General features: G+C 37.4%; 1 pseudogene; it reads right to left on the minus strand.

The window, feature by feature from the left end:
• Positions 1–5,886: 5,886 nt before the first annotated feature.
• LOC105293733 lies at positions 5,887–6,406 on the minus strand (annotated as a pseudogene).
• Positions 6,407–6,648: the final 242 nt, after the last annotated feature.

Here is a 6,648-nt window from a genome sequence, read left to right on the forward strand (position 1 = left end):
CAAATATGTTTTCTACTGAGAAAAGGCAGCTATTTGACTCCCATCTACATCAGAAGCCAGCAATCTCAGAGACAAGATCATGCTCAACACATTATTTTCTTATCACTTTCTGAGGTACTCATAAAATAGGCTTCCACTTGGAGCTTTTCATTTCCCCTGATTGTCTAAGTGTTTCATAGTGTGGACACTGTCATATTTCTTCCAAAAAAGATAATCTGAAAGTGCAAGGAGAGCCAGTAAGCACTGAGTTGTTGTGCAATGTGAGAATGTCAGACCTTAAGGTTTCTGTTTCAGATTATTTGCAAGTGAAAGTTTGGTTCTTTTCTGACCTATGCAATTGAGGCATAATAAAATAGCATAATACCTTGCATTGCCTTTACTCTAAAAAACTGTTATTTAAATAATATCAAAATACTGTGCAAACACATCTACTCTTATTTCATGTATCTTGGACCTGGGTTTCTCCTTAGGTCATGTAGTCCAAGCATTGACTACACCTGATATATTACACAAGTGTTACCTGAATAAAATACCAGTATTATCCACAACTATCAATTAGTTTTGGAGCAATGTCCTATCAGCAGAAAATCTTCAAAACAGCCACAGTAATTTTACAAAATCCCCAAGATAGCAGAGGATAAAATAAAAATGAACATGTCGACAGACAGATAAAGAATATAAATACTAGAGTAAGCATAAATGCAGGAAGAAGAGATAAGGAACAAAAACAAATTAAAAGAGAATGGAGAAATAGCTAGAAGAAGGAAATGAGTGGATGACTCTAGATGAAAAGAAAATGAGTTTAAATACTATAGATAAGCTCAAATATGCCTTTTTTTTTCTGTAAATTCATCTTCCCTGCAGTCTCCCCACTAGTTTATAAGCATGTTTTTTTTCCCCATCTTAAAAGCAAAAAACAAACAAAATAAAACTATGTCCCTCGACTATGAGATTTCTTCTAGCTAATGGACCCTCTCTCTTTCTCATTTGTTACACTTCTTTAAAAATACTGGCCTACATTCCTATTCCCAATTCCTCCCTTGTTCCTCTTCAAATGCTACAATCTGCTTTCTGTGCATTTCATCCTGCTGGCCCTGCACTCACCAAATAATCAGTGACATCTTCATTACCACATCCGGCGGACCTTTTCAGCTAACCTCCTCTCTGCAGGATTTCACACTGTTAAGCACTAACTCTTTTTTTTTTTTTTTTAATTTGTCTATTCTTTGACTTCCTCTTAATTCTATTCTCTTCTTATTATCTGATGGCTCAGATTTTTTTAAACAATTTCCTGGCCTCACCTCTTATTGTTTCTTGCAGTTCTACCATTCACCTGCATTTTTCCTCATTAGCTTGGAGGACTCATCTATTCTTTATCATTATATTTCTGATGAATTTTAACACAAAATTTACAAGGTATATTAGTCTACTCACTCTTCTGTTCACTGGCAACCTCTTTAATATCTAGAAAAACTAAATATAAAATTATGACTAATTTATCCATTATATACACAATTTACACAGCAAAGTAAAATAAAATGCATGGATCGTAGCCTGACTATAATCACACTAGCACAGCCCTTTTCATGTCCTCCTTTTCTTGTCCCTCCTTCCTAGGATCAGGGCACAAGCAATGAGTAATGCACAAAGAGATGGCTTAGCCACTGCATTTCCAAGAGGCAGTATATCATATGAACTTTAATCATTAGATATTTACACATGAACTATTTTATTATCTCTACTTTTAACAAGTAGCAGGCATTTTAAAATATCTAAAAAGACTACATATTTTTTTTAAAAAGTACCTAACATTGTCAAATATATCTATAAATTCCTCAGTAATATATTACTGAGTAATAAAATCTACACATAGGACAGTAGTAATAAAAGTCTTGTAAATATGAGCAGTCTAGCATTAAAAACTCTTCTTCCTCGGGGCCTTGTGATCCATCCCCCCAACCCATTGAAAAAATATAGTCTTCTGTCACTCCTAGTGATGCATCTAGAGGCAGTCTAGCAATTCCATATCCAAAAGTCATTCCCAGAAGACATTTGTTTTCTATAATTATTATTATTATTAAAAGGGACTTACCAAACATCATTTTTCTAACTTTTGTCATATGTGGGCAACTTCTTTACATCTCGAAGTTAAAAGGTTGCTTTCTCATAGAATGTATACTGGGCAGTTAATATACCTAAGCGGGGTGGGCACTTGGTGTTGGCAAAAGCACTATATTATTCTTACCCTTTCTCTCTTCCACTATCGAGGTCTGGTGGATCCGAGCCCTCTGACCGCTGCGCCTCTACCCACCACCTCTCGCCTGGTCGTCATCGAGGGTTCCTTTCACCCTCAGGCCCTGTGAGGTCTTTGTCGTTGTTGGGACGAGATGGCATCTCATCTGGGTGAAGCACAGTGGTCACCCAGGCATCTGCGCAGCTCTATACCCGGGGCCGACATGGCCGAGCTCCGGCCCTGGAGGCCACATGGCTTCCTGGGTCATCTGAGAGGCCGCCATTCTCTCCCCGCCACACCATCGCCTGGCGAGACAGGGAGCCACCATGTCCAGGCTCAAGGAGTTTACTCCCGCCGCCATCAGGTCACCGCGGCCTTGGGGTCAAGCAGATGGCTGATAAGATCAAGAGCTCCGAACCCCTGCGGAGCCCAGGACACCGGTATCGCAGAGCCCAGTGGAAGAACACAGCGCTCTGCTTCTCACTGCGCCCCCTGCTGGAACGCAGTCCTAGTTCTTCTCATATCACCCAAGTATTTAAGGATGGTTCTGGCTTGAGAGCTATGCCTAACAATTCTGATGTGCTATTTTAGGTAAATTTGGGTACTAGGCAAAACTGCTCTATATGGAAGAGACGGGGGGATTCAGTGACCTCAATCAACTGATTCATCAAAATCACTGATTTCAAGCCGACCTGAGTTTAATTTACTATATCCCATCACTCTAGGTATGCGACCTGGAAAAGTTGTTTAACCTTTCTGAGTTTCCTACCTCAAGTGATTATAGTAAGAAATAATGAGACAATGTATGTAAAACTAAACTGCTAATTATCTGACACATGGGAAACACTCAGAAATCTTAATTATTAGTTCCTTTTTTTTTTTTTTTTTTTTTTTTTTTAGAAATTGGGGACATAGGGGAGAGAAAAAAACAAAGTTATTATGGAAGTCAAATTTAGGAATGTTGCTAATTCTCATAATCAAATACATTATAATTCAAATTTGGGGATCCACATACCCCAATTCTTCAACCCATGAGTAGAAACCATTTATGTAACATTGTGATGGGATCGTATTTACTTTTGAGTTCCAGCAACTACACATCATGGATATGTGAATTTTAAAACTTTCCATCTCCAGAAAAGATAAAATTCACCAGGCCAACAGAATTTTTTAAGTCTCTCCAGTGTCCAATGATTGTTTTCTGCATCCGAGTTATTAAACTCATTATGAAAACCTTGATCCTTTTGTAATACTATTAGTATTACAAAAATTACTTCAATTTTCTATCTTGCAGCCTACATTCTTCTACTCAGAGGTTGAAGTTGATTGAAGTCAATGGGATTTGGGTATAAGTAAACGATGGCAGCTTTTCCTCTCAGATAAAATAATTTCTATTTTCTCTCCACAGGAGGAGTTTCTTCTCCTCTTTCATCTTAAGAGAGAAGCACTGAATACTGATGAGGCATATCTTTCACCAACCTCAGTGATAAATTTCTGGAACACTCATTTGGATTTCAAACACACAGTCTTCATTTTCTGCAGGATTAGGTAATCTGCCAGAAATTCTAATAGTTTCCTTTCCACAGAAAGAATGTGGCAACACATTACTTTGGATCTCTACCATTTGCCTTATTGTGATGTAACTTGTCTCCTTTTGCTACTCCAACTCCATTTTCATGAAGTCTGTTTATTGAAGTCTTTACCAAATAGTAAGATATTCAAGTCGAATACTAGTAAAGAAAGCAGAAAACAACAAAATGGAGCCATTATCAAATCCTGATGTATAAATTCAGGCCTAAGTCTTTGTTTTACAACCTTCATCATCTTTCAAACTATAGAGAAATGCTCATGTACTCACACTTCCCAAGACTGTATCAAGAACAATAAACGTGAGTAATTTTTTGCTAATTTGAATAGAAAGCTCTATATTGCTACAGAAAATGTTCTATACTGCTACAGAAAAAAATTGAACAACACTGAATTATTCAAAATAGCCAAAATATAAGTAATGGGTAAATTAATCTGTATTTGATCCTCATATGTAAAAACAGTAGACTTATTGCTATTTGAGAAGGGATGAAGGAGCAGAAAAAGAAAGTGGGCACAAATATTTAGCTGCATTTGTCAGATCCATAGGCTTTTGCAAATACTCAAATTGTGATCAATATGTGAAATGTATCATTTGAATTAAGAGCAGATTCTGTAAATGTTTTAATAATAACCCATCCTCTTTTTTCAATCCTAAAGGAAAGAGGATTAAGATGCTTTTCATGAACAGAGCTAGCTGTGGCTTGAAGTATCACTCCATACATCCTAACCACAGAAAACACATCCTATTTGATTGATGAGAACAATAATATATTATTCTCTTGGAGAAAACAAATGTCTGTTGAAATTGGATAATGACCTATAGCACCATATCTCTACAGAGAGTCTTGCTGAAGTAGTAATTTGAATGATAACACCTTATATTGTAAATGTGCATTGAGTTTAAGAAAAAATCATTAATTCTATTTCTATTATACTTATTATACTTCCTCCAAGGTTCAACTTAAATTTCACCTCCTCCATGAGCCATTGTGTAATTTTTTTGAATACTGAATGTGAATTTTTATTCATGTAAAAGCCACACTATATAGATGATACCTCTTTTATTGTTGTTTATTCACTCATTCATTGATGTACAGTTGGGTTATGTCCACTCTTTGGTTATTATGAATAATGCTACTATAAACATTGGTGTGTAAGTTTTTATATAATGTTTTAAATTCAACAGATGAATGGATAAACAAAATGAGGTATACATACAATGGAATATTATTCAGCCATAAAAAAGTTGAATTTCTAATACATGCTACAATAGTAATAAATGTTGAAAACATTATGCTAAGTAAAATAAGCCAGAAATAAAACAACAAATATGTATGATTTCACATACAGGAAATATCTAGAATAAGCAAAGTCATAGTTACAGAAGGTACATTATAAGTTACCAAGGGCTGGAGCAAGGTAGGAATGATGAGTTATTGCTTAACAAATACAGAGTTTCTGTTTGGTGTGATGAAAAAATTCTGGAGATGATGGCAATGGTTGCAAAACAATGTGAATATAATTAATGCCACTGAATTGTACACTTAAAATGGTTAAAATGGCAAGTTGTAAGTTCTACATAGCATACTACAATTTTTTAAAGTTTTTTTTAAGACAGTTTTAAAGTCATTTTGTAGAAACAATATCTAAGTTTCCTCCAGGACAGTTTCTGTCAATTTATTTTGTTCCTTGAATAGTACTTTCCTGTTTCTTTGTATATCTTGTGATACTTTTTTTGAAAACTGCATATTTGAATATTATAATGTGGTAATTCTGGAAAACATATTCTCCCTTTTATCAATGGTTTGATGTTTTATTGATTGTTGAAGGTTGTAGTAATCCATTGTTTAGTGACTTTGCCCAGCTATTACTGTAGACTTTATTCTTTGTTGTGTGTGGTCACTGAAGACTCTGTTAATTAGCTTGTGTTCAATTAGTGAGTTTGTGGGGTTTTTTGTTTTATTTTATTTTCAACATCCAAAATCTTTTCAATAACATGCCAGGATCTGGAGTTGGTTTTTATAGCCACAGATGGCACCTTGGTCCCTGGCCCGCTCCTACGCCTAGCCCTTGGAGTGCAGTATGATTTGATGTGGCTGTGTGGGATTCCAGGGGTGTTTCTGAAATACTTGTACACTGCTCAGCCATTGGAAGGACCAGAGAGCAGGACAATGTCACAGCCCTTGGGGGAGCCCAGGGTCAGCTGATCGAAAGTGAAGATCTTGCCCATGGCCTTGAAGATACAGCTATGGACACTGCTGCTCCTATGAAGTGCACTCACCCTCACCTTCAGTTCAGGGACCTCCTGAATACACACGGCATTGATTGTAGTCCCTACAACCAAAGTGGTTTTGCCTTCCTGGCTAGAAAGCTTCACCTTCCAGATCATCAGGGAAAGGGACAGAGGCAGCCAGTTGGTGCAACTCATAAACAACATCTTTAGCATTACCCGGCTGAAGATGGAGTTGGCTCATCTGGCCAGAAACCTGTACAGCTTGATGAACAGCCTTAGGTAGATGTCTTGGATCTTGGGCTCCTTGCACCAAACCTTTCATCTTTGCTGTGGCGGATGTCAACTTCCATGAGGATGCCTCCTGCTCCACCAGGTCCGAGAAGCATGAGTTCGTGTTTGACAAAGATTTCCTTGAGTGCAAGGAGAGAAAAAGGAGAGAGCAAGAGCTAGAGAGAGCAAAGGAGAGAGGAAAGGAAGGGGAGAGGGAAAGGAGGAGTGGGAGCGGGGGAGATGGAGAGGGAGAAGGAGGGAGAGAGGGAGGAAGAGAGGGAAGGAGAGAGGGAAGGAAAGACAAGATTACCTGGAAGCATCT

This window comes from Pteropus vampyrus, unplaced genomic scaffold, assembly GCF_000151845.1.
Source record: "Pteropus vampyrus isolate Shadow unplaced genomic scaffold, Pvam_2.0 Scaffold3, whole genome shotgun sequence".
Taxonomy (NCBI): Eukaryota; Metazoa; Chordata; class Mammalia; order Chiroptera; family Pteropodidae; genus Pteropus; species Pteropus vampyrus.